A 14411-nucleotide genomic window follows, 5' to 3' on the forward strand; every position below is an offset into this window, starting at 1 on the left:
CTCTCCATCGTGGCGAGCCCGCGGCCCCCGCCCCGCAACGACCGCGGCCCTCGGCGAGCGCGGCGCGCCCGCCCGGCTCCTGCTCTCGGCCCCGCTCGACCCGGCCCGGGCCCCGCTCGGTTCGGGCTCGGCTCTGGCTCGGCCTCGCTTGGTTCGGGCTCGACTAGGACTCGGCCCCGCTCGGCTCTGCCCGGCCCCGCTCGGTTCGGGTTGGGGCTCGGGCCCGCTCGGCCCGGCGCCGCCCCGCTCGCTTCAGGATGGGCCGCGCCCGGTCCCGCTCGGCCCGGCTCGGCCCCGCTCGGCCCGGCTCGGCCCCGATGGCGGCTCCCGCGGCCGCCCCTGCCCTCAGCGCTGCGCCGAGGGGTTTCCCGGCCGACACCGCACGGGCCGCGCGAGCATGCGCAGACGGAGCGCGTCCACCACGCCGCACGTGACCCGGCGCCGCGCGTGACACGCGGTCACGTGGGAGCGACGGCCCCGCCCTCTGTCGCGAGCGCCCCCTAGCGGAGCGCGTGGGCTGCTGCCCTCATGAGGGGACGGGAAGGGAAGGGCTGGGACTGAGGGGAATATCGACTGTACAGCCTAAGGAATCACGGACCGGGACTGAGGGGAATATCGACTATACAGCCTAAGGAATCACGGACCGGGACTGAGGGGAATATCGACTGTACAGCCTAAGGAATCACGGACCGGGACTGAGGGGAATATCGACTGTATAGCCTAAGGAATCACGGACCGGGACTGAGGGGAATATCGACTGTACAGCCTAAGGAATCACGGACCGGGACTGAGGGGAATATCGACTGTACAGCCTAAGGAATCACGGACCGGGACTGAGGGGAATATCGACTGTACAGCCTAAGGAATCACGGACCGGGACTGAGGGGAATATCGACTGTACAGCCTAAAGAGTCACGGACCGGGACTGAGGGGAATATCGACTGTACAGCCTAAGGAATCACGGACCGGGACTGAGGGGAATATTGACTGTACAGCCCAAAAGAGTCACGGACCGGGACTGAGGGGAATATTGACTGTATAGCCTAAAGAGCGATGGACTGGGACAGAGGTGAATATTGACTGTATAGCCTAAGGAATCACGGACCGGGACAGAGGTGAATATTGACTGTACAGCCCAAAAGAGTCACGGACCGGGACTGAGGTGAATATTGACTGTATAGCCTAAAGAGTGATGGACTGGGACAGAGGTGAATATTGACTGTACAGCCCAAAAGTGTTCACCGACTGGCTCAGGGCTTCCTATTGCCATCGTGCCCTGCTTCAGCCCTGCCTCTTGCAATGTAGGCACTGCTGTCGTGTTCAACCCGTCTATTGAAACTTACCAACAACACTTCACTTTACAAATATTTACTTTCTAGTTCGTAAATTTCTACACAAGAAACCTTTTGCCCACCAGCTGCTGCATGGCTGTCTCAAGGAAATCTATCCAAAGACAAGTTAGTTTTCAAATAAAAATAGTGAAGCCTTGGAACGAACTCTTCTCATGTAAGGTTTTAGTCTAAGCTTGTGATCCCTGTGGGGAATTGGGCTCCCGTGTCCCACAGAACCTGCCTGGCTGCTCCCCGGGACACTGCAGCATAAAGGAACTGACTGATCTCAGCCTGGGCTGTGGGCTACGGCTGGGGACATGGACAGACAGACAGGAGTTGGGGACATGGACAGACAGGGGCTGGGGACATGGACAGACAGGCTGGATGGGGTTCTGGGACAGTGGAATGTGTCCCTGCCCATGGCAGGGGATGGATGTCCTTTGAGGTCCCTTCCCACCCAAACCATCTCCAGGATGTGTCATCTTCCATGACTCCAGGATGTGTCACCAGCTCCAGGTTCAGGGAATGCTGCCATGCCCTGGACAAACCTATCAGAGCCAAAGGAAAGGCCTGATGTGCCTGTTCCAGGCTGTTTCCTGCATGTGACAGAAATGCTCATGTCACATCAAGTGTCCTCAGCCACCCACATCCACAACTTTAAAAAACAAAACGTGAACTTCCTGATGAGGCAAAGCAATACCTCGTGGCTTTTAGAGGGGCTGGGTTACTCTGAAAGCCAGAAAATGCTAAAGCAGTGTTGAGGCTTGGTGGTCTCTGCACACCTGTGGGCACCCGGGCTGTTCTTGTTATCTTTAAATTAGTTCTGAAACTTTGAACTCTTTCACTTCAAATATATTCAGCAAAAAACTGTTATAGCTGCTGTTCTCTAAGTTCTGCAGAACAACAAAAATGTGTTGGCACTTTTTAGGTCATGCTCAGACATTAGTTTAAAAAATGAGCAATAAACAGAAACTATTTGCTGTAACATGGAGTTTCAGTGTTTACCATGATGGATTATTGGGAGCTGTGTGGGAGCTTCATCTCACTTAGTACTTTGCTGATTTATAAGCAGTTTTATCTGAGCACAGTTCTGCTGCTCAGAGCACCTTCAGCTGAGCTTTGGTCTTTGCTGCTTTAATGCTTTAATAGAGAAGTGCTTGACTTCTAGAATCATAGACTAATAGGATGGTTTAGTTGGGGAAGGACCTTAAAACTCATCCTTTCCCACCCCCTGCTACGGGCAGGGACACCTTCCACTGTCCCAGGCTGCTCCAAGCCCCGTCCAGCCTGGCCTGGGCACTGCCGGGGATCCAGGGACAGCCCCAGCTGCTCTGGGCACCTGTGCCAGGGCTTGCCCACCCTGCCAAAATCCCATCTAACCCTGCCCTCTGGCCGTCTAAGGCTGTGACATTTGTTCTCAAGCCTTGGATTGAGGCTGACACCGAACTGCCCCTGTTGTACAGCTGAACTGTACAAAGAGGAACAAACAAATCTTCAAAGCTGAGCAGGACAAATCAGGTCTGGCACCTTCCCAGCCACGCGGGCAGGTCTCCTGGACGAGCAGGCTGACAAGGCGGCAGGGTGTGGAATTGTATTTCCTTCTCCAGTTTGTTCTGTCAGCAGCAGTGACGCCACTTGTTTCCATCCTGTGGCTTGAGCTCTGCAAGAGGAGAGGAACTCACCTTGCCCTGAGCTCTCAGGGCTTGGCTGACCCAAGGTCCCAGCCCAGCCCAGGAGGGCCGAGGCTGAGCGCACGGGGCCAGTTCTGCTGGAACACCCACGCTGCTCCCTCAGCCCAGCCCGGTGTCATCACCCCACCCAGGGCTGGGGGCAGGCACTGGCTAAAGCTAAGCTTTACTGAGGAGTGACTGATGGCTTCCCAGAGCTCCTACCAACCTGCAATCAATCCACGAGCGTTTGCCAGCTCCCTGAGGCTCAGGGGACTCAGAACTGAGGGAAACTGAAAGAGTTGTGCTGGAACACTGAAACAAATCCAGAAAGCTGCTTTTAGGTCATAGGTAAGGAACAAACAAGGAAGCAAACAAGCAAACCCAGCCTGTAATTACCCAGAGTCCAGCGAGCTGCTCCTCCTTGGCTTTACTTACACCCTCCAGCACACCACTGACCCTGCTCACCCCTGTGGGCTGCTGGAAGGTGCTGACCCCGTTTTCAGAGGGTCCCAACCCTGGACAGCCCCTCTTTAATACCCTCTGGACTAAGGAGAAGATTTACCCTGTCAATGAGTCAGAAAGAAGATGAGAGCTCGTTCCTCATCACAGAACGAATCAGGAGAGGTATAACCTCCTCCCTGTGTGAGCAGCATAAGAGTTACTATCAGAGTAAAAGGAACTCTTCCATGGTAATCAGAGCTAATTTACTCAGAAAACCCTAAAGGCCATTGAGAGCTCCAGCAGCATCCCCAAGGAGCCTGTCCCAGAACAGGGCTGCTCCCACCTGAGGATCCTGGCTCCAGCACCCCACAGTGAACCCACCCTCTCGGGGCCATCCCTGGGTGGTGACCCCAAATCACAGCAAGCTCTCCTCTGCAGAGGGCTTTCCTTTGGTCCCAGCCCCGAAGGATGCCCGGGGATGGCTCGGGTCAGCTCTGGCACTGCCCACGGAGCCCTGTGCCCTGGCAGGGAGGGCTGGGAGCAGAGCCCGCAGCATCCCCTGTCCTGCGGTGCCCGAGCTGTGGGCACAGAGGGGGATAACGCTGCTGGCGGGCACATCTCGCCCTCCTGCCGGCAATCCAGAGGCTCTGGGAAGAGCCGGCTCGTTGTCTCATCACCGACGCTGCCGGGCATCACCTCCCCGCCTGATCCCCCTCGGTGTGGCAGCACCAGGGTGGCCTTGCTGCTTGAATTTCGAGTCACTGATTAAGCTGCTCGGCGAAAGAAAAGATAAAATTACCTGACCATTGCTACCTCGGGAGAGGAGGAGCCCGACGCAATTTACTTTTTTATTTTAGCTTAGGGTGTTTTTTCACCAAGGAGAGCGAACCCTCCGCCCCCGTCCCCGCCTGCCACTAGAGGTCATTTGAGCACCGGGAGAGGGACCGGCGGCGGCTCCTGCCCTGGGCAGGGACACCTTCCACTGTCCCAGGCTGCTCCAGCCCTGTCCAGCCTGGCCTGGGACCCTGCCAGGGATCCAGGGGCAGCCAGTTTCTCTGGGCACCTGTGCCAGGACTGCCCACCCTCCCACGGGGGAGTTTATTCCTAATATCTAATCTAAGCGTTTGGAGCCATTCCCCCTTGTCGTGTAAAAAGTCCTTTTCTGCTCTCTTGGAGTCCCTTTAGGCACAGAACGGGGTTCTGAGAAGGCCTTCTCTTCTCCAGACTGAACAACCTTACAGCTGAAAAGAGCTCTGGTGCCCGTTTTGGGTGGTGGTTTCTGTTCAGAAGGGCAGGAGATGCCCAGTCATGGGCATACATCTCAGCCATGTCCAGCAGAAGACCAGCAGTGGTTCATGCCCAGCACAGCCCCGTGGCTGCTCCCAGAGCCCTGGCTCAAGCTGCCCCAGAGGCTCCCACGGGCACGGAGCAGCCGGGGCTGTGCTGTGTGTCCGAGCCCTCTGCAGAGAGCAAGCACCTCTGGGCACCTCTGGGCACCACTGCCGGGCACTGGGCAGCTCCTGCGCCGCTCCCAGTGCCAGCAGCTCCCGTGGCAGCACCAGCGTGTCCATCCCCATCAGCACTCTCACCCTTCTGGCCGAGCTCCTCGCCTCCAACCTTTCTTGCTTCGGGAATCTGTGTCCTCTGTGCAGCCTCTTGTCTGCATCCATCCACTCGCACACATCAAAGCAGCCCCACCTCCCCTCCTCATTCTCAACGCCTCAATAGGTTTGAAACCAGAATTAATTAGAGGGATCAACGGGCCCTTCTGCTGCGCCCTGGAGCCCTCCCCTCCCGGCCAGGCTGGCTGCACACAGCAGCTATCACGGGCTGCAGATGCCGAGGATCAGCAGAGGGAGGGCAAACCCGAGCGCTGCTCCTCTGCAGCTCCCTGCGTGGCTGCACTAATCGCTCAGCAGACGCTGCTGAGTTTGTGGAATTGGCTGCTGATGGGACCGTGCTTGACTTTATCCCTGGATTCTGTCTGTCTTTGAGTCATCCTGGTTGTGAGTCACACAGCCGCTAATCCCTTGGAGATAAGGGCCTCATCCAGCTCTCTCCACGCAGGTACTGCTGCCTCTGCCTGCTCTTCAAACCAGCAATAAATCCGTGTGAGCTGAGGCTCTGGTGGGAGCACTCCGGGACACACTTGGGGGGTGTGCCAGCTCCCTGCCACCTTGGGAGCTGGCCTCCCCAGAGCCAGGGCTCTCAGCCGCTCCTGCTCAGCAGCCCTGGGGGCTCCTGCCTTCCCAGAACCATTCAGCACACAGCCTGTTCCTCCAAGGCCCGGGGAGCTCCCCCCTTCCCCAGCACAGTCCTGCATCCCCAGCAGCAGGACCAGCAGGACCCCCTGTGCCTGGTACAGCTCCCCAGCAAGGGTGAGCTGAAATCCAGCATCTTTTGTGACCTTCATTCTAACACCTTGTATGTGTCTGTCAGTACATTGTTCCTACTTTAATTTCTCCCTTTGTTAAAAGGTGTTTTATCCCAGTTTAAATCTCTCTCAGTTACACAGCTGCTTGTGCCATCCATCACCAACTTCCCACATGGCAACTGGAGACCACAACTGAGCGATCTTTAACCCCCTCGACTCACCTCTTTAATCTTTCAACCCTGGCAGATTTCCATTCCTCAAGCAGCTCTCAGAGCCCCCGCCAGGACTCTGCAGCTTCTCAGCCTTGCTGGGAGCAGAGACACCAGCACTGCCCCCAGGTTGTTACTGGGCTGGCTGGTGCTGTGCAGGGAACCTTCCCCTCTGAGACTTGCTTTGGCATTTCCTGTGGGTACCCAGGGATGAACCACATCATTGCACTGGGCTCATATGTGCTGGTACCTACCCTGTCTTTGAGCCTGTCCAGTGCTCCCATCTCTGGGTGTGCCCCCCTTTGCCCCTGCTCTTCCTGGCCATGCCCTCACCCTCTGCTGCACCCACTGCCATCTCAGCCTGCAAGGCAGGGCCCAGTGTGGGTCTGAGGGGCATCAACCCCTGGGAAACCCTCTTTGATTCCCACTCTTTAATTTCCTTTTTGTACCTGCAGTGATTCACGAAGCCTGTGCTGTTTCCAGAGGCAGCGTCCCCGTTCCCAAGCTCACCTAAGCCCCAGGAGCAGGGGGAAAGGCCCAGCCTCTCCTGCAATGAGGCACAGGTGAGCGTTGGGTGCTGCCTGCCCTGATCCAGCCCACCTACACTCCCCCAGAACCCACCTGGCAGTGAGCTCAGCCCCAGCTCTGCTTCTCCAGCCTCTCCACTCACCCACAGGTGGGACACCGTGCTGTGCTGGCCTCACCCGTGTCACCAGGGATGAAGTTCTCCTCCTCTGTTGTTCTCCCCAGCCCAGGGAGTGGAAGCCACATTTGTATGCAAAGTTTGAGAGCAATTAAATTGAATTCTAATTATTGTATATCACAAATTAGCAATTTCTACCATGCTAATATTAATTGCTAACACGACGATAAGGCGTATCAGGCAGTGAGGATGGAGCAGGAGATTGCTTGCTCTAAGAGATGTGTGAAAGCAGGAATTGCTGCAGACATGGATATCCCACAGCAGGGAGAGCTTCCTGGGCTGGGGGCACTGAGGTTTGGATTCAGGCTCCAGCTTTGCCAGGCCTGGAGCTCAGAGCAGGCTGGAAGTGCCAGTGCTCAGCTTGGCCTCCTCAGGAAGGGCCAGAGGGCACCTGAACACAGGGCAGGTGTGATGCAGATGTGCCTGCTCCCTCCTCCCCAGCTCAGGGAGTTTGGGTGTGCCTTGTTGCATTTGGGAAAATTAAATTTAAAAAGCCAATGACTGGTTGGTTCTCGAGAGACAGCTCCCTAATCCCTGCCTGGAGCTGCTCTCCCAATACCCCTGGGATGTTCCTCCTCTGGAGAGGGAGAGGTGGTGAGAAGGGGTAGGAGACCCAATGCCGTCGTGTTTATCCCATTCCATGAACTTTCCATAGGGACCTTCACCTCTGCCAGGCTGGAATGACAGCTAAAACCACACTGGGGCTGTGGGCATGGGTGCTGGTGTCTGTGGGGATGGACAAGGACGCCCAGCTCCAGCTGACACTGTGCTGAGGCAGGACCTGCTCTGAGCCTGTCGCTGTGGCAGGGCCTGGCTGTGAGAAGTGCTCACCCTGTCGGAGCCAACACCTACAGCATCCTCACATCACACGGGAAATCCAGGAGATCAAAGCAGGCTGTGCATGAGCCCTTCCCCTGGGAGAGCGAATCAAGGACACCACAACCCCTGCAGCTGTGGGATGGACCCCGACAGAGCCTGAGTGGCACCGAGCTGGTGATTTGCGAGGAAGCCCCTCCGAGGAGGATGCTGCAGGTCCCTCGGTGCCCTGGCAGTGGCTGGGCTTGTGGGGGCTGCCAGGAGAGGAGCCAGGAGGGCAGGGATGTCCCTGGCAGCTGGAGTGGCACTGGGACAAGGGCTCAGCACGGTTCTGTGCCGGGAGGGAGCAGGGAGGCTGGGGCAGATGGAGAGCTGGGCAGGCTGGTGGCACACAGGCAGAGCTGGGTGAGGCTCAGCAGGCACAGGAGGAGCGGCCAGCATCCCCCAGGACGGGCATTTCCCATCACTCATCCCCCTGGGACTGCCATTCCCCGAGGAGCTTGTCCCAGGCAGGCTCTGCTCACCTGCAACTCCAGTGATTTAATATCAATGAGGTAATTTTGTCCCCAGGGTTATTTATCCGTCTATTGAAAAACCCCGGCCCTGTATGAGTCACCGGGCTGCACTACAGCCCTGTGATGAATTACACTTGGACACATGCTAAATGACATTTACCAATAAATTTATGCAGATTTCTCCTGTAATCCTTCTCCTCATCAGAAGTAGTAATGCTTTCTCTAATGCAAATGCACTGCGAGAGCCTCACCGCATCAAACGGGAGCCGGGCTGAGTAGTTCGGAATGCAGAACGATCATCTTCCTTGTGCTCATGAATAACCATTTCCTACAGATGAATATTCAACAGAGCCCTGGCAGAGCCTGGTGCTCCTGCCAGAGCGTCCCTGAGGCCTGTGCCAGTGCCCGTGCCCAGCACTCTGGCCAGCCCTACAGGCAGGTTTCACTCTCCTTGATTTCACACTCCCTGATTTCACTCCCTTCCCTCCTGCTTGGAGCCCCAGAGCTCCCGGGCTCCACTAGGGAGCTTGGAGTGGGTGCAGAGCAGTGCTAGACTGGCAGCTCTGTGGGTGCTGTGCTGTGCTGAGCTCTCCTCTCCATCCAGACCTTTCCATGCCACGAGCACAGCCTCTCCTGGCATCCTCAGCCCAGCCTGCGGGCTCCACGTGGGCCCCATTGTGGGGTCACACCATTGTTGAGACCAGGAGGGTCCAGCACCCGGCTCACCCCATGGCACTCACCCTTTGGCACTCACCTGCGCTCTTGACTTCACTGGCACAGGTGCCCAGAGCAGCTGGGGCTGCCCCTGGGTCCCTGGCAGTGCCCCAGGCCAGGCTGGACATTGGGGCTTGGAGCAGCTGGGACGGTGGAAGTGTCCCTGTCAGGGCAGGGGTGGAATGAGAGGGTCTTTAAGGTCCCCTGCAACCCACACCGGTTTGGGATTCTCCGATTCTTTCTCTGAAGACCCTGCAAAAACCTGGCAGTGCCTGCTCCTTCAGCTCCCAGTGCAATCCTGTGCTCCCTGCAGTGCTGCAAGGAAGGCTCCAGGTTCCCAGCTGCTCTGGAGAGGGCAGGAGAAGGCAGGGACAGCTTGGGACACCAGGACAGGTTGGGACACCAGGACAGTCTGCTCGGTGACTGCCCGGCACCCAGGCAGGGACACTTACCCCACAATGCCCCAGGCTGGGCACAGCAGGGATCACCGAACACCTCCAGGGTGATGGATGGGGATGCTGAACATGTAGAGCCCTCAGCCACCTCTGATCAGTGGGGTTTACATTTTTGTTCCCTTTAAAGATGATTACATTCTGAGCAGCGACGATCCGAGCTAACGAACCGCCTGCCACTTGGTGGCTTGGCAGGAAAAGTCGTGGGCTTTCTCCTTCAGCCCAAAACACAGACAATATGGAAATAAATGATTTCTTTCACAGTTGTTTAATATAATTTTCTCTGTTCTGGGTTTTATGCCCTGCCATCCTGGCAGTCTCAGCTAACCCAGGGCAGGGGCAGCTCCAGCTCTCCAGAGAGTTCCCTGCCAGCTGGATCAGTAGGGAGGGATGGGAGAAGAGCCAGGAGAGGCTGCAGCTGAGGCTGCTGAAGGGGCTGCCTGGCAGAGGGGCAGCTCAGCAGGGCACCCACTCTGGCTCTGCTGAGAAAAACTGCCCCAAAGGCTTCTTTGGGGCCCAGCAGCACCGGCTGCAGGCTTTCCATGGTCTGGGAGGGTATAAGGCGCTTTTAAAAGGCAGCTATTAACCAAGGTGAGAGCCTCTGGGACACACTCTCAGAGTGATTTATGGCTTCTCCACTCACACAGAGCCAGCTCCATGCCCTTCTTCTACTTCTATTTATTTTTCATCTTATCACTGTGAAATAAATATGAAGAGGATCTAAATTCAGACTCTCAACCGAGACCTTGCTGCTGCAGGACCAACAAAGGGGGAGCTTGGGGCTGTGATTGTACAACTCCCAAATCAGGAGATGTTTTTATCACACCTGCTCTGCATGGGAAGTTCCTACCTGCTGTAACTGGAGGCAAAACAAGCTTGGAAATGCACAAAAACACCCCTAGAGGAGTGGGGGGTGCTGAGGAAAGCAGCAGCCCAACAGGGATTTGCCAGGAGCCACCGTGGTGTGCCTGGCAGTGATGTGGCCAAGCATCACCAGGGGAGGAGCTGCACGCACTGCTGCTCTGCTGCATCCCGGCTGCTGCTGCATCCCTGCTGCTGCTGCATCCCCCGCTGCTGCTGCCCTCCTGCATCCCCTGGGCACAGTGCCTGGGTGGGGACTTTTGTTCTGCAAGGCTTGTGGGGCTGCTCCAGGCATGCAGGACATGGTTCCCCACCCCAGCACTGCCCGGAGCTCAGCTCCCATCTGTCCTGTGCCAGCCTCACCTGTGCCACTGCTGCTTCACTACGATTTCTGAAGGTTCAGGCTATGAAATCCTGCCCTTGGTATAAACATTTTAATTACAAGTTTCCGGGACTTCTTTCCGAAGATAAACACATTTTAATTGCAAATTGCTTCTGCTGTCTTTACCCACCCCCCAACACTGCCAGCAGCTGCTGGATTTAATATTTAATGAAGCTGCCTCTGGGCTGGGCTGGGCTGGATGCAGCAGCGGGGCTGAGGGACACTGGAGCACCCCGAGAGTGCCTGCAGTGAGGCACAGGGACAGCCTGGGGTGCCAAGAGGGGCTGCCCCTCCTGGGTCCTGCAAAGCCACCACGGCTGGGGTGACCCTGGCCCCAGGAGCTCGTGCTTGGAGCACAGCAGGTGTGACGTGTGTCCTGCCAAAAGGGACAGAGCCACCTGTGCTGAGCGTCCCCACCCAGCAGGGAGGGTGCAGGGGGCTCTGGGCACTTTCTGGGCTTGGCCCCATGGCAGAGGGTCCTGCTGTGGCCACCTGCCCATCACTCCCCATCAGCCACGTCGTGGTGGCACAGCCATGAGCGCAGGCTCCGTGTCCCCTGTGCCGCCGCTGCCCGTCCCCAGAGCCACCCTGTGACAAGGAAATGCCATTAGCTGTTCGTGTGGCATCTCACAGTGCCATGAGCCGTTCATGTGGCATCTCACAATGCCATCAGCTGCTCGTGTGGCATCTCACATGTCACCACCTGCAGGTCAGGTCTCTGGGCACAGGGCACCACATGTTAGCCCTGCAGCACTGAGCACCAGAGCAGTGCCAGCAGCTCCTGCAGGGCTGGGGCTTTGTCACCTGGGTGGTGGCTCTGGGGCATCTCCGGTGACACCTGGCTGAGGCCAGAGCTGGCAGAGCTCAGGGAACACCTGCACAGGTGCTGTGCCATGGGGGGCTCGGGTGGCCCCAGAACCCTGCTCTGGCATGTGTGTTCAGGTGCCACCCCCAGCCTGAGTGGCACTGCACATGCTGCCCTTCCTGGGCACGGCTGTCACCTCGGCTGTCACCATGGCTGTCAGTCACCTCGGCTGTCACCTCGGCTGTCACCATGGCTGTCACCTCGGCTGTCACCTCGGCTCCTGGGGAACCAGCTCTGCCCAGGCTGCGGGCTCTGGCTCCAGCACAGGGACTGTGATCAGCCCCATACACACCCTTGGTGTGTTTGAAACCCACACTGCACCACCAGAATCTCACATTGGGAACGAACCGAGAGCTCCCACTGCTCTGCCTTTTATTCCTTCACATTTTTCCCCCCTTTTCTCTCTTCAAACCTTCCTTTGAAACCCAAACTTCCTGCAGTTTGAAATGGACAATCAGGCCGCCCCGGCAGCTGCAGCCCAAGAGCTTCAGCTCTTGGCAGGAGGATCAGAACTACAAAACTATTTCTTTGAGGCAAATTATGCATTCATCCAGCTCATTTGAAACAAAATATGATTTGCAATTTAACTTTCCATAATGAGCTCCTGCTATTATACCGTTTCCATAATGGCTGGTTTCATTGGAACAGATTGTTGGTGCACATGGTTTACAAAACATTTTCAATGCAAGCCCCGTTTTTTCTTATTTTAAATAGCAACAGCTGCTAAGCATGATAATTATTGTATTTCATCAAAATAAACTTACCGAGTTGCTTCTCGATGCCACTCGTCACAATTTTCCAGCGGACATGCAGGTTATTGAAGAAGCTGAAACTTTAATTCAGCAAAGTTATAGCAGCACCTCATCCAACTCCCTGCCAGGGGCAGAGGCACCTTCCACTATCCCAGGCTGCTCCAAGCCTGGCCTTGGTCACTGCCAGGGCTGCAGCAGCCACAGCTTCCCTGGGCACCCTGTGCCAGGGCCTCAGCACCCCAAGGAAGGGCTTTCCCCAATATCTAATCCCAGCCCACTCCCTGACATTCCTCCCTGCCCTGTCACGACATGCCCTGGTAAATAGTTTCCCTCCACCTTTCCTGCAGGCTCCCTTTGGGTACTGGATCACCAGAAGCAGGCAATGAGAAGCTGTGGTAATTAATTCCTAATTGCATTTACCTGCATCCCTGTTTGCCATGGTGCTCCCAGGGCACCTGTCAGGGCTCCCCAGCGTGCAGCAGCCCCAGAGCTGCAGCCACAGGCACAGAGCTCCCATCCCCAAACACCCCCAGCTCCCGCTGACCTTCTCCAACACCAGCTCACGTGCTGAAGGAGGATTTTCTCCTCTAGTGGCTGGAGTGAGGATAATGCCAGAGGGACAGCAGTTTATTACTGAAGAGCAGGTGAAAATCTTATTTGTTGAAAATTTTCCGGGGAACTTTTGAGGGCTGTGTTTAGCGGCTGTGGTCGGCCGGGGATTTACGGATGTGCAGGATAACGATGCTGGAGAAGCTATTCCAGCCCCCGGTGAAAGGCTGCCCTTTACAGCACCTCAGCGTTTGGATTTAGATGACAGGTAGTAATGGCAGCACAGAAACCATTACTGTCCATCAAGTAAACGATATAAACGGTCTGGCCTTACCCAGACTCTCATGAGCTATGGCAAACAGTAAAAATCCCCAAAAAATCAAACCCATAAAGGACAAAAGATGCTTTTGAGGAAGGAGCACTCTGCAGGAGTAGGGACCAGGGAGCTTCCTCTGCAGCAGGCAGCGGAGAGGGCAGTGCGTTTGTCCCGATGAAGGTGTGGAATTAGGAAAGGAGGGTGAAAGGCAAAGCTCAGCGCGGCAGCCAGGACCCGGCTGCCATTTCCTGGGCGGGCTCGGTGCCAGCAGCAGCTCCCGCGGGCTGACAGCGCTCCGCCGCCGGCTTTGTCATCGCAGCACCAACACAGCAATTAAACCCCTCCCTGGGGAGGCCAACGGCAGCGGCAGCCCCGGGCCCGGCCCGGCATCGCCGCAGCGGGGCTGGAGCCCCCCGGGGCTGCGCCGTGCCCGCAGCGAGCCCGCACCGTGCCCGGCCCCGCTGCACCTGCGGGGGGCTGTGCGTGACCCGAGGGACAGACAGACAGACAGACAGACACTGCTGGGGCTGTGCGTGACCCGAGGGACAGACAGACAGACAGACACTGCTGGGGCTGTGCGTGACCCGAGGGACAGACAGACAGACAGACAGACACTGCTGGGCTGTCACCGCCACCGCGGGCTGCACCGGCCCCGCTGCACCTGCGGGGAGCTGTGCGTGACCCCAAGGGACAGACAGACAGACAGACTGTGACCCGAGGGACAGACAGACAGACAGACACTGCGGGGCTGTCACCGCCACCGCGGGCTGCCCGCTTCTCCTGCGGGATGCGGTCCGGCTCTCCCGCCCCTGGGATCGTTCCGAGGGCAAACACACCGAATCTCCCCGAGTGCTGCGCCCCGGCCGGCCGGGCCCGCACGCCCCGCTCGCTCCGCGGTGTTTACCGGGCTCCCACGATGATCTAACGCTGCACAAAGCCATTGTAGATAAATATAGAGCGCTGCAGCACCATAAATCAGCGGGCTCGGCAGCGCGGCAGGATCGGGCTCACGGGGGATGGATGTGGGTCCGCGGGCACTCGGGGAGGGGGAGCGGGTGCCTCTCCGTGTGCCACCGGCCCCTGTGCCACCCCCTGGGCTGTCCTGCCCGCCATGGAGGTGACCAGGACACTGCCGTGCCCGGCGAGGCTGGCGTCGGAGCGGCGCTGGCAGCCGCGCGTAGACGATGGGCTATCATACTGTTTATCAAGGTCTGGCGGAAAGAAAACAAGCTAATGGGGCATCTGCTGATTCAATTCGTTGAATTTGAACAAATCTTTTTAATCCTCCTCTCCCGGGGATTGCAAAGGTCAGGAAATGGGCAGAATGTGCACTTTCAGGTATTGAAATTAAACTTGTTAAGAAATCCATATTGATTTGCACTTCTCTGAGAAATATTGAAGCCTCCAGATTTAGCCTGGGTATCGATTTTCTCTTCCAGGGGAAAGACATCGGCACAAAGG

Source organism: Melospiza melodia, chromosome 18, assembly GCF_035770615.1.
Source record: "Melospiza melodia melodia isolate bMelMel2 chromosome 18, bMelMel2.pri, whole genome shotgun sequence".
Lineage (NCBI taxonomy): Eukaryota > Metazoa > Chordata > Aves > Passeriformes > Passerellidae > Melospiza > Melospiza melodia.